The sequence below is a fragment of the Cnephaeus nilssonii genome (genome assembly GCF_951640355.1).
Source record: "Cnephaeus nilssonii genome assembly, chromosome: X".
Lineage (NCBI taxonomy): Eukaryota > Metazoa > Chordata > Mammalia > Chiroptera > Vespertilionidae > Cnephaeus > Cnephaeus nilssonii.
The window spans coordinates 99,060,023-99,087,902 of NC_137071.1; the positions used below are offsets into that span (position 1 = coordinate 99,060,023).

Below are 27,880 nucleotides of genomic sequence, written 5' to 3' on the forward strand. Positions count from 1 at the left end.
GGGTCGCCTCCTGGAGCTGCGGGCTCACCGGAGGCCTCGCCATCTTGCAAGGAAAAGAGATTTTATTGGAAACCTGACTTTCCGCGACAACTGCAAACACTGAACAGCTGCGAGCACCAGAACACCGGTCCCCTATCGGCTCAAAAATTCGGATTCAAAGGAACTCTTCACTGCACCACGGAAAGGTCAGATTTCGCCTGAAATAAGGTGTGGTTTCTCGTCCCCGCGGTGGGAGAGGGAAGTGCGCGAGCCACAGGACCAGCAGGACCCAGGAGGTCTGTGCCTAGAAAAATCTGCAGCAGTTGGAGCTGCCGTGACCCGTGAATGTGGAAGGGGGTCCTCTGAGCTGCTAACAGAAGTGATCTCTTAAAAGCAACTCATTTTAATCTGACGAGGAGGGTCAGACTAAGAATTTTCAAAGGAGTGCAGGCTCCTTACTCTTGCACGCAGACCCACTGTCCGCACACTTGGGCTCTTTCCGACTCTGATTACTAAGCCCAATACATAGGAAAACCCAGTTAAGGAATACCCTGAAAGACTGCAGGGGGAAGTTGTTTTTCTGGAACCTGGGGAGCAGAGCTGGGTGTGAACATCTGAGAGGCAGCTCTGAGGGGCACACCTCCACAAACCAGTAGTGAGTGCCATAGAGGGAAAAAAAAAAAGCTAGAGAGGCCCGGAAGTCAATTCAGAAACACTGCCACCCAGGGGATGAAACGCTAATTGCCTCTGGTGTAATCAAAAATAACTACGAGAAATTAAGACACGGCCGGCTTAAAAATCAGGACTGGCTTACAACACTGAGGAGCAGTGGAACGAAGGGAGCTGAAATACTGCCCAGACTGGGAAACAGGCATACCAAACAGAATAATAGAGGAAGTGAATGACAGCCGCTACTGCACATTTTAGTCTTCCTATTTTTTATTTTAAATTCTTTTTTTAAAAATTTTAAAATTTTTTTATTCTAATTTTTTATTTTTTATTTTCATTTTTTGCATCTTTTACTTAAGAAACTATTTTTTTTCTTTTTCCTCACTCGATTTTCACCTTTTTAATTATTACATTTTTATTTTCAATCAGCATTAATATTACTATTATTTTACTTTTTTTTTTAAATGTCATTTGATTTTCTCTTTCTTTTATTTTGGGATTAGTGTCCTACATTCTATTTGCATCTTTCCCTTACAATCGTTTTACCCTATCTCAACACTAACATTATGCCATCACTCTCCTCCTAACCTTTCCCCTTTTGGTCTCCTGTTTATCTTAATCCTTTCTGGCTTTAGATTTTCCCTACTTTTTCAGTCTACCCTCTGCTAAAATTTCACCCTACTTATATATCTAATTCCCAACCCCCTGCTCCAAGTCCATATATACCTCTCTCTACGCTACCTTAAAAATTTGTTTTTCTCTCTGGCCTTTTGTTGTTGTTTGCTTGAATATTGATTAGATTGAATTTTTATGCTTTCTTATGAGATTGTTTTGATTATTCTTTTTGGTTGGTTGGTTGGTTCTTTTGTTTGCTCTGTTTTTGTTTGTTTTTTACTTTTGTTTTCCCTTGCCTCACTCGATATTAGTTGGTGTTGCAGTTTGTATTAATCTCCAGGCTTGTGTTGCTGGAATTTGCTGGGATCAGTGGTTGGTATATTGGAGTTTACACCCCATATATATAGTTTTTTCCCCTTGTGTCTCTTAGGATCATTCTTGTCTCTCTTACTTTTTTTTATTTTCTTTTTTTTTCTTCTCTTTTCCCAAGTTCAGATTCACACTCTTTTTTGTTGTTGTTGTTCTTCCTTTTTACTCTTCCTCTTCCTCTCCTATTCCATAATTTGTCTTTCTCTGGTGGTCACCTTTATTGGAGGTTATTAATATTGTGAATACAATTCAGTTCAGTGCCTTGTGTGTTGTGCCTGGTTGTGTTGTATTTTGTACCTTTAAATCAACGCCAGAGAGAGAGAATTACATAACCAGACATCCGGAGAAGAGAGACCATGGGGAGACAAAGAAATAGCCACCATAGGAAAGAAAAGCAGGCATCACCAGAAAAGGAAGTAAACGAATTAGAGGCAAACAACCTATCAGAGAAAGAATTCAGAGAAATGGTCATAAGGTGGCTGAAAAGGATGGAAGACAAATTCGACAATATGAGTAAGAACCAAGAGGAAATAAAGAAGAACCAAGAAGAAATGAAAAATGACATCGCTGCTGTAAAGAACTCAATAGAAAGCATCAAGAGTAGACTAGAAGAAGCAGAGGACCGCATAAGTGAGCTAGAAGACAAGATGGAAAAAAATACCCAAGTACAACAGCTTCTAGAAACAAAAATTAGAAAGCATGAGGAGAGCCTAAGGGAACTTCGGGACAACACGAAACAAAACAACATCAGGATAATAGGGGTACCAGAAGGAAAGGAAACGGAGCAAGGAAAAGAAAACCTGTTTGAATAAATAATGACAGAAAACTTCCCTGATATAGGGAAGAAAAAACCCACACAAATCCAAGAAGGTCACAGTGTTCCAAGCAAAATGAACCCCAAAAGACCGACGCCAAGGCACATTATAATTAAGTTGGCAAACACCAACGACAAAGTAAGAATCTTAAAAGCGGCCAGAGAGAGACAGACAGTTACATACAAAGGAACCCCCATCAGACTAGCAACTGATTTCTCAACAGAAACTCATCAGGCCAGAAGGGAATGGAATGAAATATACGAAGTCATGCAAAGGAAGGGTCTCAATCCAAGAATACTGTACCCAGAAAGGCTACCAATCAAAATTGAAGGTGAAATCAGGAGCTTCACAGACAAAAAAGAACTAAGGGAGTTTATCACTACCAAACCAGCAATGAAAGAAATGCTAAAGGATCTGCTGTAAAAAAAAAGAAAGAAATGAAGGAAGAAAGAAAGAAATAGGAATCAAAGAAGGAACACAGGGGTATAGAATAAAAATGGCGACAAATAAGTACCTATCAATAATAACTTTAAATGTAAATGGATTGAATGCCCCAATCAAAAGACACAGGGTAACAGATTGGATAAGAAAACAAAACCCATATATCTGCTGACTACAGGAAACCCACCTCAAAAAAAAGGACGCATACAGACTGAGAGTAAAGAGATGGAAAAAGGTTTTCCAGGCGAATGGAAATGAAAAAAAAGCAGGGGTAGCAATACTTATATCTGACAAATTAGATCTCAAAGTGAAGGACATAACAAGAGATAATGAAGGGCACTTCATAATACTAAAGGGAGCAATCCAACAAGAAGAAATAACTCTGGTAAACATATATGCACCCAATACAGGAGCAACAAGATACATTAAAAAACTCCTGGAAGATATCAAAGGAGAGATTGACAGCAATACAATCATAGTAGGAGACTTCAATACCCCACTATCACCATTGGACAAATCCTCTAAACAAAAAATCAGCAAAGAAATATCAATCTTAAATGACTCACTAGACCAGATGGAATTAATTGACATCTTCAGAACATTTCACCCCAAAGCCACAGAATATACATTCTTCTCAAGTGCACATGGCTCATTTTCAACGATGGACCATATGTTATGACATAGGCATAGTTTGTCCAAATTCAAGAAGATAGAAATCAAATCAAGTATCTTCTCAGATCACAGTGGCATAAAACTGGAAATCAACTACAATAAAAACAACCCAAAGAAGTCAAACAAATGGAGACTAAACAGCATGTTATTAAACCATGACTGGGTTACCAAAGACATCAAGGAAGAAATGAAAAACATCAGGGCAACAAACGACAATGAAAACACAACAATCCAAAATCTATGGGACACAGGGAAAGCAGTCCTGAGAGGGAATTTCATAGCTCTACAAGCCTACTGCAAAAAACAAGAAACAATGGTAATAAATTACCTAACCCAACAACTCAAAGAGTTAGAGAGAGAGCAACAAGAAAAGCCCAGTGTAAGCAGAAGGAAAAAAATAATAAAGATCAGAGCAGAGATAAACGACATAGAGACCAAAGAAACAATACAAAAGATCAACAAAACCAAGAGCTGGTTCTTTGAAAGGATAAACAAGATTGATGAACCTCTAGCCAGGCTCACCAAGAAGCAAAGAGAGAGGACCCAAATAAACAAAATCAGAAATGAAAGAGGTGAAATAACAACAGACCCCACCAAAATACAAGGGATTGTTAAAAAATACTAGGAACAACTTTATTCCAACAAACTGGACAACCTGGAGGAAATAGACATATTCCTAGAAAAATACAACCTTCCAAAACTCAATCAGGAAGAATCTAAACAGCTCAACAGGCCAGTAACCATGGAAGAAATTGAAGCAGTCATCAAAAAGCTTCAGGCAAACAAAAGCCCGGGGCCAGACAGCTTCACAGGAGAGTTTTACCAAACTTTCAAGGAAGAACTAAAACCTATCTTCCTCAGACTATTCCAAAAAATTCAAGAGGAAGGGACACTTCCAGGCTCCTTCTATGAAGCCAGCATCAGCCTAATACCAAAATCAGATAAAGACAACACAATGAAAGAGAATTACAGACCAATATCCCTCATGAGCATAGATGCCAAAATCCTCGAAAAAATTCTAGCAAATCGGCTCCAGCAATACATCAGAAAGATCATACACCATGACCAAGTAGGATTTATCCCAGGAATGCAAGGATGGTACAATATCCGCAAATCAATAAACGTGATACATCACATAAACAAGTTGAGAGATAAAAATCACATAGTCATATCAATAGATGCAGGAAAAGCATTTGACAAAATCCACCACCCTTTCTTGATAAAAACTCTCAACAAGGTGGGAATAGAAGGATCATACCTCAACATAATAAAAGCTATATATGATAAACCCACAGCAAACATCATACTCAATGGGCAAAAACTAAAACCATTTCCCCTAAGAACAGGAACAAGACAGTGATGCCCACTCTCACCACTTCTTTATGACATAGTACTGGAAGTATTAGCTATCGCAATTAGGCAAGAAGAAGAAATAAGAGGCATCCAAATTGGAAAAGAAGAAGTGAAGCTGTCCTTATTTGCGGATGACATGATATTGTACATAAAAAACCCAAAGGAATCCATCAAAAAACTAATAGACTTAATAAATGAATTCAGCAAGGTAGCAGGATACAAAATTAATGCCAAGAAATCTATGGCCTTTCTATACACCAATAGTGAACTTACAGAAAGAGAGACTAAAAAGCAATCCCATTTACCATTGCACCAAAAAAATTAAGATACCTAGGAATAAACTTAACTAAGGAGGTAAAAGACCTATACACGGAAAACTACAGGACACTGAAAAAAGAGATAGAGGAAGACGTAAACAGATGGAAGAACATACCATGTTCATGGATTGGTAAAATCAACATCATTAAAATGTCATTACTACCCAAATCAATCTACAGATTCAATGCACTACCCATCAAAATACCAACAGCATATTTCAGAGACCTAGAAAGAACTCTCCAAAAATTCATATGGAATTAAAAAAAAAAAAAGACCCCAAATAGCCACAGCAATCCTGAGAAAGAACAATAAAGTAGGAGGGATCTCAATACCATATTTCAAGCTGTATTACAAAGCCACTGTTCTCAAAACAGCCTGGTACTGGCACAAGATCAGACATATAGATCAATGGAACAGAATAGAGAATCCAGATATTGACCCAAACCACTATGCTCAATTAATATTTGACAAAGGAGGCATGAGCATACAATGGAGTCAAGACAGTCTCTTCAATAAATGGTGTTGGGAAAATTGGACAGATACATGCAAAAAAATGAAACTAGATCACCAACTTACACCATACACGAAAATAAACTCAAAATGGATACAGGACTTAAACATAAGACGGGGAAACCATAAAAATACTAGAGGAATCCACAGGCAACAAAATCTCAGACATATGCCAAAAGAACTTCTTCACTGACACTGCCCCTAGGGCAATGGAAGCTAAAGAGAAAATTAACAAATGGGACTACATCAAAATAAAAAGCTTTTTTACAGCAAAAGAAACCACCAACAAAACAACTAGAAAGCCCACTGCATGGAAGAACATATTTGCAAATGCTATCACTGATAAAGGTTTAATCTCCAACATCTACAGGCAGCTTATGCAACTTAATAAAAGGAAGATAAATGATCCAATAAAAAAATGGGCAACGGACCTAAACAGAATATTTTTTAAAAAAGACAGAAGAAAGGCCAAGAGACACATCAAAACATACTCAAAGACACTTATTATCTGAGAGATGCAAATCAAAACAACAATGCGGTACCATCTCACACCTGTCAGAATGGCTATCATCAACAAATCAACAAACGATAAGTGTTGGCAAGGATGCAGAGAAAAAGGAACCCTCGTGCACTGCTGGTGGGAATGCAGACTGGTACAGCCACTGTGGAGAACAGTATGGAGTTTCCTCAAAAAACTGAAAATGGAACTCCCATTTGACCCAGTAATCCCACTCCTGGGAATATATCCGAAGAAACTAGAAACACCAATCAGAAAGGATATATGCACCCCTATGTTCATAGCAGCACAATTTTCAATAGCTAAGATTTGGAAACAGCCTAGGTGCCCGTCAGCAGATGACTGGATCAGAAAACTGTGGTACATCTACACAATGGAATACTATGCTGCCATAAAAAAGAAGGAATTCTCATCATTTGCAGCAACCTGGATGGAATTGGAGAACATTATGCTAAGTGAAATAAGCCAGTCAATGAAAGGAAAATACCACATGATCTCACTCATTTGTGGATAATAAAGAACATTATAAACTGATGAACAAAAAGATAGATACAGAGACAGTAAAGCATCAAACAGACTGTCAAATTGCAGGGGGAAGGTTAGGGAGGGGGGGAGATAAGAAATCAAACGAAGGACTTGTATGCATGCATATAAGCATAACCAATGGACGCAAAACTCTGTGGGGTGAGGGCATGTATGGGTGTGGGGTGGGGGTGGGGTCAATGGTAAGATATGTACACATATAATACCTCTATAAAAAAAGAGAAAAGTAAAAATAAAAAATAAAAACACAGATCATCATGCTAATAACAAGATTACATTTGTTCTTAATTAATCATTTTATTCCAGGTGGATGGTAGAGTCTGTAGCATAAGAAACACATACAGCCTGGACAGCATGACTCAGTGGTTGAGCATTGATCTATGAACCAGAAGGTCACAGTTCAATTCCAGGTCAGGGCACATGACGGGGTTGCAGGTTCAATTCCCAGTGTGGGGTGTGCAGGAGGCAGCTGATCAATTATTCTATCTGATCATTGATGTTTCTATCTCTCCCTCCCTTCCTTTCTGAAATCAAAATATATTTTTAAAAAGAAGTACATATACTCCAAGATCTCCTGTTCCTCCTTGCAAATGCACACTATTTCTCCCCTGTATGGATAGAAGGGAAGTTTATATTTATACTACAGAGAAATTAAAAACCTTAGAGACACCAGGCTGAAAATCAATGACTTAAGTGAAAAGTTCTGCTTGGTTCCAGAATGCTGTTAGCCAATGTATAGTACCCAGAAAAAATGGAATATTTATCTTTGGAGTAACAGTTACTGACAGCTGGTTCCTTAATAATTGTTCTACAATGAAGACTACCAGTTTAAATCACTACTCAGAAAGAGCTTGTCACTTTTTTTTTAAAATATATTTTATTGATTTTTTACAGAGAGGAAGGAAGAGGGATAGAGAGCTAGAAACATCGATGAGAGAGAAACATCAACCAGCTGCCTCCTGCACACCCCCCACTGGGGATGTGCCCGCAACCAATGTACATGCCCTTGACCGGAATCGAACCTGGGACCTTTCAGTCCGCAGACCGACGCTCCATCCACTGAGCCAAACCGGTTTGGGCGCTTGTCACTTTTTTGTGCATAGCCATTAAAATACGATGGAGAACAAATCTGAAGAAAGTCTCCAACATAAAAGATCAAAGTAAACAAATAATTCAGTGGAACTAGACAATCCATAAAGTAGAACAATTTCAAAATATTTATATAATTAATAGCTTGAGTGGTTAGAAATAAATAATGAATGTATGAGATCCAGGATATTATTTAAAATAAAACAAAAATAAAGCATAAGAAAGAGCTCTTGTAAATTTAAAGAATACTAGCCGAATTTTAAAATCCATGAGATGGTAGAAGATAAAGTTAAGAATATTCCCAAAAGTAGAACTAAAGACAAAGAGATGGTTAAAATTAAGTGAGTAAATGTAAGAAATTTAAAAAATAAATTGAGTAGACCTGCACCTAAATAACAGGTGTTTTAGAAATAAAGAGCAAGGAAAAAACTAAGGTATAGGAAATCAAAGAAATAATACAAGAAAACTTCCCCCCCAAAAGGTTATGTTTCCATATTAAGAGGACCCAGTACACTATCATATCAAGTGTTAAATCATAATAAAAAATTTTTCAGAAATGCAAAGTATTAGAAAGTGTTATCTTCCATGAGTCCTTCTAAATTTTGGAAAACCTCAGTCTCTTTCTTCCTGTGTTTCTCTTTTGCTCTTATACTACTACTACACTTACAAAACTTCAGACATCAGGTATGTGGGTTCCCACACACCAAGCAAGCAATTCTCCAACACCAGTTCAACTCAGTTCTGACACTGTCTACTCAGAGATAGCAACAGATCCCACAGGTTAAGGGCTCAGACCCACAAGATTGCCCCATTACTTCAGATGCCAATTGCAAGTCCAGGTTGTCACCCTTGCTTCTGACTGATCAATTAAGGTCCCAACAACACATTCCTTGGGTTCTATTAATTTCCCACAGCATTCACAGAACTCAAGGAAACAATTTACTTACCTGATTGCTGGCTTCTTACAAAGGATATTAGTGGATGTGAATCAACAGCCAGATGAAGAGATACATAGGGTAAAGTCCTGTAAAAGGGAGCAAGGAGCATCTGCCCCCATGGAGTTTGGGGCTCAGTAGGGAAGCATTCTGACTCACCAACCAGAAAGGTCTCTGAAATCTCTCCTTTGGGTTTTTATGGAGGCTTCATTATATAGGCATGATTGATTAACTCAATCTTCAGCCCTTCTCCCCTCCCAGGAGCTCAGGGAATGGGACTAAATGTTCCAACCCTCTATTTACAGGCTTGGTTCCCTTGGCAACCAGCCCCCACTCTTAGGTTATGAAGGAGCTTTCCAAAAGTCACTCATTGACATAACCAAAGACACCTTTGTTGCTCTCATCACTTAGGAAAGGTCAAGGATTTTAATAGCTCTGTGCCAGAAACAGAGAAGAAGACCAAATATATATTTCTTAGTACAAATCACAATATCACTCCTTCTTAGCACGCTGTTTAAAGACGGGTTGTATCAAACCAAAAGTAAACCAAGAATGAATGAGTCATGAGGTACAGGAAACTGGGAATCAACACAAGAAAGAGGTGAAGAAAATTCCCCCGTACAATGGTGAAGGAAAGCCCCCAGGATGGCAGTTGGAATTGGCTTAGAGAACAACCAGTCCACATTGGAGTGAGGAATGGATGTAGGACCAAAAATTGTAGGGAGAAGAGTGGGCTAATTGAACACCTGATATTGTCACAAGGTGCTTTAGCTGTCTGGTAGAGACTCTAGGGAAATTTTACAGAGCAGTACATAAAAAAGAAGCAGCAAACAATTCTAAATTAGTTTAGAATTATCTAAACTAATAAAAGGGTAATATGCTAATTATACTGGACATCTTCTGGATGTCCTTCCAGACAAAGCCATGGTGGTGGGGCTGAGGCAGAAGTGGTTAGGGGCGATCAGGCCGGCAAGGGAGAGCAGTTAGGGGGCGATCAGGTCAGCAGGCAGAGGTGGTTAGGGGCATTGGGCCAGCAGGCAGAGGCAGTTAGGGGAGATTAGGTCAGCAGGCAGAGGCAGTTAGGGGTGATCAGGCAGGCAGGCAGGTGAGTGGTTAAGAGCCAGCGGTCCCGGATTGCGAGAGGGATGTCTGACTGGGATTGGGCCTAAATCGGCAGTCAGACATCCCCTGAGAGGTCCCAGATTGGAGAGGGTTCAGCCCGGGCTGATCCCCCCCTCCCATGCACGAATTTCATGCACTGTGCCTCTAGTTAACTCTATAAAAAGTAAAATTGTACATTTTTAATTGTCATAATATACTTATATGGTTGAGCTATATAGAACATTTATATAACCAAAATAATCTTTGCATAGATATATTAATTGTAAAATTACAATATAACTAGTGTACTATAGGCTTAGGGGACTATGAGAAAAATAAATCTGTTTTCCATAGTTGCAACTTAATGGATAATGTCTTAAATGTAAAAAATAAGAAATAGCTGTAGAAGCATAATATTATGAAACTAGAGGCCTGGTGCACAAAATTTGTGCATTGGGTGGGGGGCGGTTCCTAGGCCCAGCTTGCGCCCTCTCGCATTCTGGGACCCCTCAGGGGATGTCCAACTGCCAGCTTGTGGGGAGTGGGCCTAAGCCAGCAGGCATACATCCCTCTCACACTCCGGGACCCTTCGTTCCTTACCGCCTGCCTGCTCGCTGCTCCTTACAGCTCAGCTTGCTGCTCCTGTGGGAGCGCACTAACCACCAGGGAGCAGCTCCTGCATTGAGCATCTGCCCCCTGGTGGTCAGTGTGCATCACAGTGACTGTTCGTTTTGGTTGTTCCACCATAACGGTCTCTTAGGCTTTTATTATATAGACTAGAGACCTGGTGCACGAAATTCATGCAATGGGGGGGGGGGTCCCTCAGCCCGGCCTGCACCCTCTCCAATCCGGGACCCCTTGGGGGATGTCAGACAGCCAGTTTAGGCCTGATCCCACAGGTATCGGGCCTAAACTGGTAGTTGGACATCCCTCTCACAATCCAGGACCACTGGCTCCTAACAGCTCACTTGCCTGCTGGCCTGATCCCCATAACTGCTCTCCCCTGCCAACCTGATCCTCCTAACTGCTCTCCCCCACCAGCCTGATCCCTCTGACTGCTCTTCCCTGCTGGCCTGATCACCCCTAACCACCTCAGCCTCGGGCCCCCACCATGGCTTTGTCCAGAAGGACGTCCGGAGGTCATCCAGAAGATGTCCAGACTAATTAGCATATTACCCTTTTATTAGTATAGATATGGAAATACATACCAGGCCAGAAAAAAAGCTGAAAGAAATACAAGTGTTTGCCTCTGGAGGACAGGACAGGAGTAAGAGGTGAAGGTAATGAAACACTTGTTGTTCTTTTCAAGGCTTGTTATACAATTTAAAATTTTAAATATGTGATCTAATATCTGATTCTAACAAGGAATTTTATCAAATAAAATGAGTACCTAACATTGTGCAAAGCCACCTTTTACTGCATGATGAATAATGGACATTTCCCCTAACATAGTGAGCCGCACAAACCTTGCCTATTTCCTCTACTACCAAAAGAACCACCTAATGACTATGATTGGAAACTTCAGTGTAAATTCTGACTCTACCAGGTACTGACAAGACCTTAGACCAGTGGTTGGCAAACTGCGGCTCGCGAGCCACATGCGGCTCTTTGGCCCCTTGAGTGTGGCTCTTCCACAAAATACCACGTGCGGGCGCTCACGTACAGTGCGATTGAAACTTTGTGGCCCATGCGCAGAAGTTGGTTTTCGGCCTGGGCGAGTCTATTTTGAAGAAGTGGTTCTAACGCCGAGCCACACTCAAGGGGCCAAAGAGCTGCATGTGGCTCGCGAGCCGCGGTTTGCCAACCACTGCCTTAGACAATAGACTTCATCTCTTCCAGGCTCAGTTTCTTCAGCTGTAAAATGAAGATAACACTATCAATCTTAAAGTTTTGCTATGAGGAATTAATGAGTTACTAGTGAAAGCAAAGGTAATTATGCCATGCTCCTCTTAAAAGACCTCAAAATCTTTAAAATGAAGTCATACTCCATCAAGGAACTCCACAATCTATACTTGGCCCTCTTTTTACTTTTTATTTTAACTGTCTCACCCACTACAGTCCTACAGGCATTTTCCAATGCAGCTATATCAGATTATTCACCATTCCCCAAGTGCTTTCACATACATATCTTTTTGTTTGCTAACCCAGCACCTAGAATGCTTTTTTCCTCTCCTCTCTGATCCCCCCTACTCTTACCTCACCAAATCCACCTATAGCAAGTCTTGCCCATTCCTCATTGCCCAGCTCAAATCACACTTCCTTTTGCAGACTTCCCTAGATTTCACCAGTCACAAGTAATCTACCTTTTATACTTCCATTGGGCTCTGTAACTCTACTTTTACCACAGTTCTTTGTACATATTTGCTGCTCTATACAGACTAGTGCTTTTGGAGAATGGATCAGAATTACCTGGAGTTCTTGGTAGCAATTCAGACTCCAGAGATCTACCCTATGGGAACAGAAGCTCTACAGATGAGTGCTATAAATCTGACATTTTTTACAAGCTCTCTAGGTGATTCTTAGGCCTACTAAAGTTCCGGAACATTTCCCCTAGACTGAGACACCTTTGAAGAGATTCACGTCTCATTCTTTGTGGAGTCTTTCTTCCTCTATATCTGTTGCCCAGGATTTAGTAGCCATTTGATAAAAGTTTTAAACATTAATTTAATGTGGGCACAAGGCGATCTTGAAACAGAAGCCATAGCTGCAAATCGCAAGAATTTTGTAACACCGTCTACAACTTAGTTTTCAGTAAATATTACTTTAAAGGCAAAGGAAAGCAATCAAAGGTCTTAAGGATATCAAAATGCATAATTTCCCTTCTTTCCACATTTCCAAATGCACTATTGAGTTTTATATATAAAAGCTTAAGCAACCGTTATGACCAAACGACCAGTCAACCAGTTGCTATGATGTGCACTGGCCACCAGGGGGCAGACTCGCAACACAGGAGCTGCCCATTGGTGGTCAGTGTCCTCCCACTGCCAACTTCCCAGGAACAGCCAACCTCCCGTGGTCCTTCCCCCAGCCAGCTGGGTGGTCAGTGTGCTCCCACAGCCAACTGCCCGTGGTCCCTCCCCCTGGCTATCTGGCCCCAATCGGCCCCAATCGGGACTGGGCAAGATGGCCCCAATTGGCCCCAAATGCCCGCCAGGACAAGGGACCCCCACCCATGCACAGATTTGTGCACCAGGCCTCTAGTTGTATAATAAAAGGTATAGCTTTTAATATTTACAACACCAAAAAATGAACTCTATGTAGCAATTCTTAAGAATAAGAATAATGTTCTTACCCTTCATCCCTGCTGCTTTTAATGTCTGTATACTATACTTAATGATCTGATCCCCTTAATTTACAGAAATTAAAATGATCTCAAAATAGATTTCCTGGAGCACTGTTCCAAATAAATAACTTTAAAAGATAATGCAGGGTCACAAATCATGCCACTGTTGCCACTTGCAGGTTCTGCACCTTCCTAAAAAATTACCCTTTGTAAATAATCTTTTCCAATGGAGTCAGAGTTTGTATAACTGTAACCCTCTGCGTTTTTATATAATAGCCAGAATAACACCAAAAGGTAACATCTGTATATACCAGGTGTACCGGTTGATAATGTGGATTTTTTTCAATAGATGGAGTTACACATATGTTGATATGTATGCTATTTTGTTGTATTGACAGCAAGCTTCAAAACTTCATATGTCAAATTTTCTGAAGGTGTTAACATCATAGATATTTTTACGCTTAAAAATATTGAATTTTGTGCCCAAAAAAAGCATTTATGGGAGGTTTTAATTCATTATTTTATTTTGAAGAAAAGTCGTGCTGAAAGTTATCATATACTTTGGGAAGCTTATGGTGAATATGCTTCATCTCAAGATACTTGTGAATACTGGTTTAAACACTTTAAAATTGATGATTTCTATGTGAAAGACAAAGAACAAAGAACATCCAGGTCAACCGAAAAAGTTTGAAGACCAACAATTACAAGCATTATTGGATGAAGATGCATGTCAAACTCACAAACAACTTGCAGAAAGATTAACCCTTTGCACTCGCTTGCTTTTTTCTCGATTCCTTTATTCTACTCGGGATTTAATTTTTTAAATACCCCAGATTTTACAAAGCGTGGCAGTAGAATAAAAAACAGGAGTTTCTTTTCATACAAACTTATTTATTTGGATTTTTTTATATTTCAAATTATTGATACATTCAAAGAGTATAAAAAGAGCTGCTATCGATGCTAACCGTGTCGAGTCACACTCGACATCCGAGTGCAAAAGGTTAAACGTTGCTCAGCAAACAATTTCCGATCATCTACAAGCAATGGGAAAGATTTTAAAGGAAGGAAAATGGGTGCCACATCAACTGAATGAAAGACAAATGGAAAACTGAAAAGTCATCAGTAAAAAAAGCCATCAACAGCACGAAAGAAAGTCTTTTTTTGCATCGAATTGTGACTGGCGATGAAAAGTGGATTTATTTTGAGAATCCCAAATACACAAAATCATGGGTTGATCCAGTCAACCATCAACATCGAATACAAGGCCAAATTGCTTTGGAAAGAAGACAATGCTCTGTGTTTGGTGGGATCAGGAAGGTGTGGTGTATTATGAGCTTCCAAAACCAGGTGAAATCGTTAATACTGATTGCTACCGACAACAAATAATGAATTTGAACCACGCTTTGATCGTAAAACGAACAGAATGGGCCAGAAGACATGGCAAAGTAATTTTGCTTCATGATAACACACCATCACACACTTCAAAACCAGTTTAAGACACGTTAAAAGATATTGCCTGGGAAGTATTAATCCACATGCCTTATTCACCAGAACTTGCTCATTCAGATTACCACTTGTTCCAATCGATGGCACATGCACTTTCTGAGCAGCAATTTAAAAGGTATAAAGAAGTGGAAAATTGGGTCTCTGAATGGTTGCCTCAAAACAAAACAAGTTCTATTGGGACGGTATCCACAAATTACCTGAAAGATGGGGGAAATGTGTAGCTAGTGATGCACATTACTTTGAATAAAGCGCTTTTGAATGTTTCTCTTGAAATTATCATGTTTTCTTTGATTACAAAATCTGCATCATTAACTGGTACACCTGGTATAAAAAGCCAGCAAACGTAATGCCATAATGACCATAACGACCGGTCGCTATGACGCCCAGTGTGGCCAACGAACTGGCCAGATCAGGGGATGGGGCTGCCGGCCAATCTCCTGTAGCCCCTCCCCTGGCCAGCCCACCCCCGATCAGACTCTCACACCCCAATCAAGGATGGGGCTGGCCAGCCAAACACTCCCCTTCCCTTCCCCCCAGCTGGCCCTGCCCTCAATGGGCCCCCAACCTCAATGGGCCCCCAACTCTGATTGGCCCGCAGGACCTCCCCCTGGCTAGCCCACCCTTGATCACCCATAGCCCCTCCCCCTGGCCAGTCCTGCACCTGATCACACCCCCACCCCAATAGGGGTCAGGGCTGGCCAGCCAACCACCCATGGCCCCTCCCCCAGGCCACTGGCCCCTGATCGGCACCCCCACCCCCCACAGCCCCTCCCCATGGCCAGCCCCACCCCCAATCGGCCTCTCAACCCCAATCAAGGGCAGGGCCCGCTGGCCAATCACCTGTGGCCCCACCTCCCAGCTGGCCCCACCCTGATTGGTCCCTGATCAAGGTGGGCCAGCCGCCCAGTCCAACCTCCCGCCATCTCCTCCTCCCAACAGGCCCAGCCCTGATCTGCCCCAATTGGGGCCGGGCTGGCTGGACCCCACCCATGCACGAATTTGTGCACTGGGCTCCTAGTAATACATAAGAGGCTCCCTTCTCATCCTTAGTGCAAAGCAGTTTTAAGCACTTTCAATTTTAAATTGAATACTTTAACATTAAATTTGAGCATATAATTTTATATTTCTATACTGTATAACTCTCATATATATCACTACATTTGGTCCTCAAACCATCCTGTGAGGCTAATAAGCTGCTATTATTAATTCAGTGTTACAAATGAAGAAAATGGACTTCAGGGTAGCCCAAGGCAACCATTAAAGCTTAAATTCAAATCTTCTGAAACTATAAAGCATGTTCATTCGACCATATCGGAGTTTCTCAGGACTGCCACAATTATGACATATATCCTTAAAGTGTAACTACCCACTTGACCCCACCAACTCCAAGTAGTGTGACTGATCATGTACAGACAAACTGACCATTCCAATTCTTTACAGGTGCCTTTCAGAGATGGTGAGATCCTACAGTACAGATAGCACCTACTTCACATACATACAAAGCCAGGCCAGCCTAGACTCCCTATGGGAAAATGTTGACAGTAAATCTGCAACATTTTTTCTTATTTCTCAATTACAGTTAGTATGCAATATTATATTAGTTTCAGGTGTACAGCATAGTAATTATACATTTACATAACATACAAAGTGACCACACCAATAATTCTAGTACCCATCTGACACTATACATAGTCATTATAATATTATTGACTATATTCCTCATATAGTATTTTACATCTCCATGACTATTTTAATAGCTGCAATTTTGTACATCTTAATCCCTTCCCCTTTTTCAATTGGCAATGATCAAATTGTTCTATGTATAAGATTCTTTGTTTTATTCATTTATTTTGCTTTTTTAGATTCCACATATAGATGAAATTGTGATATTTGTCATTCTCTGTCTGACTTATTTCACTTAGCATAATACCCTGTAGGTCCATTCATATTGTCACAAAGATTTCAGTCTGTTTTATTGCTGAATAATATTCCATTGTATATATGTACCACCTCTTCTTTATCCATATATAGATAGACACTTAGGTTGCTTCCATATCTTGTCTATTTATAATAATAAAAGCATAATATGCTAATTAGACTGGATGTCCTTCCAGACGACCTTCCAGATAAAGCCCGGGCTGTGAGGGAAGCCTGAGTCCCGGGTGCCAGAAGGAAGCCGGTTCCAGCAGCTGGGGGAAGGAAGGCCTAGTCTTGCACAAATTTCGTACCTTGGGCCTCTAGTCATAAATAATGCTGCAGTGTACATAGGAAATCATATGTCTTTTCAGATTAGTGTTTTGCATTTCTTTGGATAAATACCCAAAAGTCTAATTGCTGGGTCATTTGCTAGTTCTATTTTTAATTTATTGAGGAACCTTGATGCTGTTTTCCATACTTGCTGCCCCAATTTACAGTCCCACCAATAGTTCACAAGGGTTCCTTTTTCTCTACATCCTGGCTAACATTTGTTGTTTGTTGATTTATTGATGATAGCCATTCTGACAAGTGTGAGGTGATATCTCATTGTCATTTTAATTTGCATTTCTCTGCTGATTAGTGACATTGAGCATATTCTCATATGTCTGTTTGCCATCTGTATGTCCTCTTAGGAGAAATATCTATTCAGGTCCTCTACCCACTTTTTAATTGGATTGTTTATCTTTCCGTGTTAAGTTGTACTCCTTATATATTTTGAATATTAACCCCCTTATTGGATGTATTGTTGGGGAATATCTTCTCTGCTTTACTAGGTAGTTTTTTGTTTTGTTGATGATTTCCATTGCTGTGCAAAAACTTTTTAGTTTGGAAAAAAATCATTTTTAGTTTGATGCAGTCTAATTTATTTTTCTTTTGTTTTCCTTGCCCGTGGAGACATACCAAATATGTATGTGTATATATATATTTTTTTCTTTTGTTTTCCTTGCCTGTGGAGACATACCAAATATGTATATGTGTGTGTGTGTATATATATATATATATATATATATATATATATATATATATATATTACTAAAAGCAATGTTATAGAATTTATGGCTTATCCTCTGGTGTTTGGAGAACATATGAACTGGTTCCTGCTGTCACCTGGAAGTCTAAAATGAAATATAGGCTAGGGTGATCCATGGGGGGAACAACTGTCATGGCCAGAGTTTAATTGCAATAAGTATTTTCCATGGGCAACAATAAATACTATGGAAAGTCAATGGATGGGAATCATTCTGAAAAGGCCAAGCCCAAGAGATTTGGCTACCATGGCAGTGATATCTCCAAACAAATGCACATCAGGAGGACAAGGCTAGGATAAATCAAAATTAGTTCAGAGGATGTATCACCATGGAAAGATGGTGCAGTAGAATATCCTTATGGTGGGAGTGACTCCAGAGAATCTTAAAACCACTTCACAAGAGAAGGAGCCAGCACTGGGGCATGCATGGCACCCAGAGCATGCCAATGCAAGATTAACACTGCCCCAGTCAAGTAAGGTCTTGTCCATTTGTTTTCATCCATTCTATCTGGAGAGTCCACGTGAAGACAGATATAGCATAATGGGTGGGAGAGGAGGACAAGAGCTGAGAGGTATGCAAAAAATACATATTTATCCCCTTCTCAGTCCTGCTTCTTTCCCTCTCCCTTCCTATCCACAGATGTTGATCCCAAGAGCACTCTAGTCTGCTCACTAATCTCCATCTCAAAGTCTGCTTCCCAGGAACACATCTTGCAACAGGTCCACCTTCCCTACTGTATGCTTCTGAGTCCAGGTTAAGCCAAGAGCTTTAAGGGGAGAGAGCAGATATTAATTAAAAGACACTCAAGTTCTGGTTTTCCTCTGATTTGGCTTTTTAATACTTAAGATTGAGATTGTTCATTAAAAACTATACATGACTGAAAAATTTATGAAATCTACCTGAGATTCTGTGTAAGTACAAGAAGGGAGATGTTACAGAATTGACTTGAAAGTCACTATTGTGACCAAAAAATTTAATGATTTACTCCCACTGAGTCCATCCTGGTCAATAAATTAAGTAACACCACAATTTACCTGGTATCATAGGTTCATTCTTCTCTAGCATTCAGTTTTGGAGATATTGTTGTTGCCTTCAAATTTGTTTCCATAGGAAGCCATGGAGTGATTCCAGAGATGTTGCCAGAACTCAGAAAGGGTTTGTCACTCATTTGGATGAGCTTTCAGAGGGGTTTCTTTGCTGGTTCATTTGTTTCTCCTAATGGTGGCAACTCTTCATTCGATGAGCCCTTTTTTTTAATTTCAGGATATATTTAAAAGTGACACAACTAAACCTGCTGAATCAGGTAGGTAATAACATTCTCAGTCCAACATATATTTTAAAGCAAAGGTATAAGAAAAATGTCCTAATTTGGCTAGATAATTGCCTATAAAAGTAAGAAGAATTCTGAACATATTTTGAGCAATGGCGGGATCTTTAGGACGAAATGAATATTCTCATATATATACCTAAGTTCTGGTATGTTGGTTTTTCAGGCATCATCTATCTTGAATTGCTATCTATGCTACTATTTGATAATTCAGGAAGACTCTGAAGATGGAAGGTGATCCCCTAGTGCTGTGTACTGGCAATGATGCCAAAAGGGGAACAGCAAATAAATTATTCCAGGCAAAGAGCCTCACACTGGGCTCTATATTAGGCAGCCTCTCTTAGTTATCAAATTGCAAAAAACAGACATTTGGAAATCTCTTATGCTATTGGAACACATAAAATATCACTCCATCCCCACCACTGTCACATATACTTGCATTACAAAATATAGAAAAATTTTACATAAGGCATGACAAATATTTACTTCTGAAATTAATAAAATGAGATTTGGGCAAGAAATCATTTTTACATGCATTAGCACTGGTAGAGTATAAGCCTCAACAAACCAGCAATCTTGAGCTCTGAGGTCCAGAAAGAGCAGAGAAAATGGGATAAGCTGACAACTGGTTGCTTTTACTTTTCTTCCCCGTAGAAAACCTAGAAGATTTAAACATCACCCACCTTACTGTTGCCCTCAAATATCACCCAATATAAAAAGAAGTTAAAATATAAAAGCATTTACAATCATGTACCTTTTCCCTGAGTACTACAATTTAGAATAGAATGGAACCCATAGCTGAAGTCAAGGGCATATATCTACTAGGACAAGACACTAGGCATGAGGATAGAAGAGGGGACATTTTTAATACTTCAGCTTTAAGTGTAGAGCTCGGCATGTAAAACTTCTGACATCAGAATAAGAATAATCAATACAGTTCTATTTTCCTCTACAAAGCAAAGAGCAAGCATTTACATAGCAACTGTGATGAGCCTGACACTGAGTTTGACACATCCAGGGAATAAGATATGAGTGAGATATGGATCATGCTTTGAAATACTCACACTGTAGAGAGGGAAGTAGACACATAAATAATTACAGAACACTGTGATACGTGCTCTAACATCCCTATAATAGCAGTTGTCACTATTATATTTAGTAAAGAATTAGTGTGGCCATGTTGTAGATTCATCACTGACATTACCAACTCATAATCATGACTATTATCTGTTGTGTCTACCCACTTCTGTCTTAAATTACCCCTAAATGAACCTCTCCTGGGCTCTTGAAGTGTTCTGTTTCATTAGAGGACTATATTGTTTTACAAACCAAATTATAGTATTAATTTTTAAATCTCCATTACATATACAAAGCTTCATAAGAGATGTCAAATATGCTCTTACATTAGCTAGATATAGAAAGTTCTGAAACATATACTACAGTAGAAATGAATAGATTTTGACAAAGAAGTAACAGGATAGAGATGTTTGTTTCTAACTACAAAAATATCCTGTTACATCAACTCATCAGTCTCCCAAGGATTCCAAAAAGCAGCTAAGGTATTAGTCAGAGCATACCATTACCTCTTACTATTTCTGTCTCAAAGAAATGAATTCAGTATTTCAGTTATATTCTTCCCTGTGGGACAGGATAGCTAATGAATTATTTATTAAAAAAGGAATTAAAATTCTAGCCCTTCCATAATTTTGTCTAATTTTTTATCAGTGAAAATAAAAATAAATGTTTTTGAAATTGAAACACATGTAGGTCGCAAACACTTAACTCCCTCAATTCTGATTTTAAATTTTGAACAAGATATTCCTTTGGAAGGCTGGCTCTAAAAAAATTTTTATTTTATTGTACCATCCTCAGAAAATCACAATCTTCATAAAAAAAACTCATTTCTTGACATATCTAAAAGATAATCTGTACTGGGTATTTCAAAAGAAAAATTTGGAGGGAGAGGAATACCCAGAATACTCCTGTAGGTACTTCACACATAAGCCCTAGTGAACAATTTTAACAGAAACTCATTAGGATAGCAGTGATGGGCACTTCTTGCAAACTCACCTGTAAGTGGAATGTTTGATGTGATATGTGATTACTGTAAAAAAAAAAAATAGGTGAGCCTTATTTCCAAGCACTCAGCATGAAGAGAAACTCACAGAAAGAATCTTCTCATGCCTTCCCACACAATTTTAGAGCCCAATCTGAGGAAGATGCTGACAGTGCTAATCTAGAAATTTCGGAGGCCACACAACTGTCCAATAGCTTCCAACTTGACCATGAAAGCTGCTTAGAAGCTTGCTCTGGGCTTGCGTGGGTGGGAGGGTGTGCTTGGTGTGGGGAGGAAGGCTGGAGGTGTCAGAGGTGCCTGGAGCCCTCAGCTGGTAGTTTACTTCTGTGTCTGGAAGGGGTTCAAGTCGCCAGGAAAAGTACAGTGAGAGGTGGGCAGGGATAGGGCAATACCTGGACATGTGTTTCTGTGCCCATGCTGCTGCTCTGCCCACAATCGTGGGAGTGGGTAGATGTGGTGTTCTCTGCCAGGGATGGGGGCTGCTCACCTGGCTGGCACAACTGCAGGCATGTGAGGTGGGTGCCAGCCCAGGAAAGGACCAGGGAATGGACACCCACCTGTGAGCTTAAGGCTGATGCACTTTCCACATATCAAGGCTTCCATGGAGCAGCTTTACTGAACCCACATCTGTGTCACATCTAATCCCAGGACAGCTGCGGGGATTCTGAAGTGACTTTCCCCACACCCCGAGACTAGGTGGAGGGAGGGGCGGGGCGGGAGGGCAGGAGCTGTGGGGACATTCTTATTCTGCTAAAAAGCTACTGCAAAGGTAACCATAGACATGCCATTTCCCAAAGCCAACTGCTGTTCCACCTCTGCTTGTCTTTGTGGGATGGAAGAGTGGGAAGGGACGGAGGGTACAGGGGAGGCCTCCCCACATCCAGCTGCTTCCATTGGCAAGTATTTGTTCTGGGGGCTCTGCACCCCACATTGTCCAGGTTAACTGGGAATAACACAGCAGGGAAGGAAGCCTGCCGAAAGCCTTTTCCCAGGGAGCTGACATTTCCAAAGCCCACGTAGGCTGAGCAAAAGACACTGTGGTCCATATACCTCCCTGATTCCCAAGTTCCAATTGAAGAAAAATTGAACAATAAGTAAGCTCTGTTAAGAAGGAAATACCTTTTCCCCATTTCTGATTTTAGTTTGGAAGGATTTTTTTTTTCCTAAGCATATTCCTCATCTTCTGATCTCTATTCACTCTTTTACTCAGACTACCTTGGGACGGTGAAGTGATTTATTAATTGGTAAATTTCAGAAGATTAGGCCCAGTCCAAGCTTACTTCTCCTTGTTTCTGGCTGCCTTCTGGTAGTCCAGGAATTCTGCCCCTTTAAGAGGGTGTGGGGAGCTTTTCTGCCCTAGTGCTACCCTAGTGACTGGTTGGGTAAATGTGCCTATTTAAGAGTTCTGAAATAGCAAGTACAGTTAGCTAACAGACTTAAGGTCACATCCTCCAAGCTGGCTTCTAAAGGTTATAAAGGTGATATTTTGACTCCTTGTGCCATTTCTTTGCTTTATCAAATTGTTCCAAACCTGGTGGGAAAGAGTGGTGTCTGTCACCTTAGAGACCCCAGTAAACACCACTGCATAAGACCAAAGATTATGCTAGTCTTCATTGCTATGTGTATCTAACATGGTAGGTTAGTCGTAAATTTATTAGCAAATGAAATGTAAGGGGAAAGATCCTGGAAGGCTTCTGGGAAAGACTCCCTTACCCTTAAAAAGAGATTTCAAGAAAGAAAGTCTCTCCTCAGGCTTTTGTGTGCATGGAGCAGACTGATAGATCTAAGAGGGGAGGAAGGGGAGGGAACAAGGAGAGATCAACCAAAGAATATACTGTATATACAAATACGCATAACCCATGGACACAGACAAAAATGAGGTGAAGGCCTAGGAGGGGCCAGAGCAGGATGGAGGGGGGCAAAAGGGGCATCTGTAATAGTCAACAATAAAAAATATAGATTTATATATCTAGATATCTAGATACATCCTTCCTGAAAACTATGAGCACTTTATCAGCAAGTTGTATGTAAATATGCACCATGTGAGCCTTACAATCTTCTATTACTGTCCATTTGGACTGCTATAACAAAATACTATAGACTAGGTGGCTTATGAACAACAGATATTTATTTCTTTTAGTTCTGGAGGCTAGAAGACCAAGATCCAGGTGTCAGCAGATTCCGTGTCTGGTGAACACTGGTTTCCAGATTCATAGACTGCAGTCTTTTTCAGGTGTCCTCCCATGGTGGAAGTGGTAAGGGGGCTCTCTGGGTTCTCTTTTATAGGGGCAGAAACCTTATTCATGGGTCTCCACCCTCCTGACCTAATTACCTCCTAAGGCCCCACTACCAAATACCCTCACATTGGAGATTAGGTTTCAACATTTGAATTGGGGGGGCACAAATATTCAAGCAATAGCAATTACACATTAAAAAGCAATGCCTTTGTAGTTAAATAAGCTGAACCTGTTGAAAGAAAACCCTAAGGAATTTTATTCCTTACATCAACACTTCAAAAGATCTCTCCCTAATGAGTGACTCAGATGATAGAATAATTGTAATTTTTATTTCCCATATCAAGATGTCTACATCCTTTTAGCTTTATTATACTTCAAATAAATTATTAAGAATGTATGCAGCACAATAATTAAACATGAAATCCAGCTCACAGGCAATGAAGTATAAAACCAGAAATTGCTTCTTAATTCTCTTGACAATTGTAAAATAATAAAAGTGAAAAGCTTGACCTTACAGTTTTTAAAGACATTTCTGAAAGCTAGGATTTTGAATTCATATACTGTATTTCTAGTGAGCTAACATTTATTAATATAAAACTTCCAATAGTAAACACATCAACTGGACTCTTTTTACAGTTCCATTATAGACCACGATTATCTGTTTGTACTAAAGTCTTATTAGTTTATCACAGCCATCATTGCCTCCCAAAGAGCAATGATTGAGATTTGTCCAAGTGTGTGAATTGCATAAATCATACATTTCCTCCTATAGGTTACAGTAACCTCAATACTTGACACTATATGTCAGCAATGAGATATCAATAAGACCTTATGTAATAAATATGTTGTTATTCTAAAGAACTACTAGAACCCAACCGGCATGACTCAGTGGTTAACCAGAGTCACCAAAATAAATTCAATAAAAAGGAAAAAAAATGATTATGGTCCTCTGGAAACAGTGGAGTCTATGAAAGGCTAAATGTCCATAATGATGCTCAAAAGGGATAATATAAATTGAGCAAGAAACAAGTTGTATAAAATGCATATATAATTGCAATCATCAGATAAACACTGTCAGGATAACTGGAGTCTGGATAGTAAATCAGATATGTGTGCTTTCTCACCTTCTGGAAACTTGGGGGAAGATACTGCATAAACACCTGAGCTCATCTTCATTTTTCACATTGCTGATGAGCTTGGTTCAAAATGGAGTCACATATTTTGGTAAGTTCTTCCTGAATAACATAAAACCCACATATGAAAAGGTGGTGGTGCAGTAAGTTCAGAGTTGTTGGGAACCTCTCCTGTGTAGATTTTTGCACCTATACGTTCCCAGGGACCTTATGTATCCAAGAGAAGCTTTGTTGAGATATTAAAAACCTGAGAATTTATACTACACTTCAAGAAAAAAATAGGTGTTTTATTCACTAAAAATAATGCATGCAAGAAGGAAGACAATTTGATACTAACAATGGTTAATGAGGAAAATACCAATAAATATCAATAATTATTGGTAATGTAGTTATGAGATTAAGTAAACTATTAAGTTAAAGTTCTAAAAAATGGCATAGTGTAAACAATTTAAAATATTTTGAAGTCTAGAAAAGGGCAGTGGTTTCAAGATTTCAGCTTTGTTGATCCAGCATAACTCCACCTCATGAGGACAGTATTGCTTGCAGCTGTACTCCCTACTAGGAAGTCTGGGGCCCAGTGATTTGGACTCTGGAGGAGTGGTAGGGGAAATAAAAAACATAAAGTATGCTAAAGTCCTTGTCTTGTTGGGCTGGGAGTGCTATGTGTACCTGTTTATTTCTTGGCATTGATAAGAAAATATGTTTCCGCCGAAACCGGTTTGGCTCAATGGATAGAGCATCGGTCTGCGGACTGAAAGGTCCCAGGTTCTATTCCGGTCAAGGGCATGTACATTGGCTGTGGGCACATCCCTGGTAGGGGGTGTGCAGGAGGCAGCTGGTCGATGATTCTCTCTCATCGATGTTTCTAGCTCTCTATCCCTCTCCCTTCCTCTCTGTAAAAAAATCAATAAAATATATTTAAAAAAAAGAGAAAATATGTTTCCATATTTAGTGCCTAGAGTTCTTGGGCCCAATTCCTAACTCAATTATAGGATAGAAAGGGCTACTGACTGAAATGGAAGCCAAGGCTCTGTTGATGCTTCAGGCCTAGAGGGGCTCAAAGTCACTAGCTAAATGCTGATATGTCCCCAAACAACGGTCAAGGATATGGGAGATTGACTAAAGAGGACTCAAACTACAGAAACTGGAAAGGTTTAAATTAAGTTGATGTTGACAACCACTGTTATTAAGGAAAAAAGTGTTAAGAAGCATTTGATTTGAGGTGAGGGGTTAATATCAATCTCAAAGTTAAATAATTTTAGAAAAGAGTCAAAATGTCCCTTTTCAATAAATGTCAAATGCCTTAAGCTTTCAATGTGTAAAAAAAAAAAAAAAAGGAAGAAGAAGAGTAAGTCTGTTTCTAAAGGTTTGTGACTAGAATATTCCTGCTCCCGGAAGATGCAGGTGTTCCCTAATGGAAAATTATCAGGACAGAAGAATAACTTATCTTGTAAATCTTGTATTGAGACTCTTTCACTACAGCTGCAGATGCATGAGTGATCCCAGCCAAGATCAGCAGAAAAACTGCCCAGCTGAGTCCATCCCAAATTGCCAAACCATGGGGTTGTGAGCCTACTTCTTTGCACTTCAATGGTTGGGTAGAACTCTGAGAAAACAGATACAAGTAGACAACAAAATAAATGAAAATAAAGAAAGGAGCAAATGCTGATTTGTGAGAGAGCAAGGAAACCAGTCTGACTAGAGTAGATGGGCCACAGGCAAATAGAAAGAAAACAGGAATGGTTATGTAGAAAGGTAATGGAGGACTTGGATGTCAAGATATTTAGATTTAATTAGGAATTGAGTCATGTGAAAAAAATTATATTTTATGGAGATATTCTGGAAGCAATAAACAGGATAGACAAGAGTAGTGACAATTTGAGAGGTTGGAGGAAGAACATAAAATCTAGATGATGAGAACCTTGAGCAAGGGGAGTAAGACTGGTAAGGAACAAATCAATAGTAGACATATTGAAAAGTGCATGTTTTTTATTTATTTTCTTATTATAAAGGTATTAGAGGCCCAGTGCACGAAATTCATGCACAGGTAGGGTTCCTAGCAGCTGCCGGCCAGGGCCTTCCTTCATTCCACGCCGACCCCTGGTGGTCAGCACACATCATAGCGAGAGATCGAACTCCAGGTTGGTTGAACTCCCAAGGGGACACTTTGCATATTAGGCTTTTATATATATAGATTATATGCTAACTATAAAGTGTTAATAATAAAATAGTATATAAAGTAGAAAAATCAACTCTCTCTCTATATATATATACATTTCAACATTCTAGATGTCTATATCTATGTCTATATATATATCAGTGTAACCAGTATTACACATAATATTTCACACTCCTAAATCACTATAGGGAAAAGGAGGACAAGTACTTTGACAAATCTAGCAAGAAGAGATAAAAATAATAAAATGATAAAATTATTAATAAATATTATGGAATTATAATAACTATGAACATTTTAATTATGAATTAAAAGGCAGCATTCTTAGATGAAGAAAAATATCTTACCATGTACTGTTTTAAAAATATACACCTAAGGCAGGGGACTGAGGGCCGCGGTGGCTGCCAGCATGGGATTGAGTGAGGGGCCAGCTGGCTCCTCTGCCCTTGGGCTCTGCTTGGGCGGCGCAGGGAGGGCCGGCTGTTACGGCTCCCTGGGGAATGGGCCATGCGGGCTGCCAGCCCAGAGTGAGCTGGTTGGACCGAGGTGCTGTGGGCTGCCGTGGCCAAGCAGCGCTCTGGCGCCGTGGTGGCCGCCCCCACCGATACGCTGTATGGCCTGGCGTGCTCGGCGAGCTGCTCGACGGCACTGGACACTGTGTACCGCCTCAAGGGCCACAGTGAGGCCAAGCCGCTGGCCGTGTGCCTGGGCCACGTGGTTGACGTCTACAGGTACTGTCATGTGAAAGTACCTGAGGGGCTCCTGAAAGACCTGTTACCAGGACCAGTGATCCTGGTGACGGAACGCTCGGAGGAGCTCAATAAGGACCTGAACCCCTTCACTCCTCCTGTAGGCATCCGGATTCCTGACCATGCCTTGATGTAGAATTTGGCCCAGATGTTTGGGGGACCACTTGCTCTCACCAGTGCCAACCTCAGCTCCCAGCCCATTTCTCTGAATGTGGAGGATTTCCAGGACTTCTGGCCTCAATTGTCCTTGGTAATCGATGCCGGGACAATGGGGATGGCAAGAGCCCCAAGTGTTGCCTCGGCTCAAATGTGGTTGACTTGTCTGTGCCTGGAAAGTTTGCTATCATTCGTGGAGGCTGTGCCCTGGAAAACACTATGGTTGTCCTCCAAAGGAAGTACTGGCTGCTCTCTCACAGGGATCCTGCTGAGACTTGGGAGGCAGGAGGACCCAGGGACTGAGG

General features: G+C 40.2%; 1 pseudogene across 1 annotated transcript; it reads left to right on the top strand.

Moving 5' to 3' along the window:
• The first annotated feature begins 12,320 nt into the window (after positions 1-12,320).
• Positions 12,321-27,878, top strand: LOC307095392 (threonylcarbamoyl-AMP synthase-like; annotated as a pseudogene). Its single transcript has 2 exons — positions 12,321-12,438; positions 27,048-27,878. The product of its transcript is annotated as a threonylcarbamoyl-AMP synthase-like (transcript).
• The last annotated feature ends 2 nt before the right edge of the window (positions 27,879-27,880 follow it).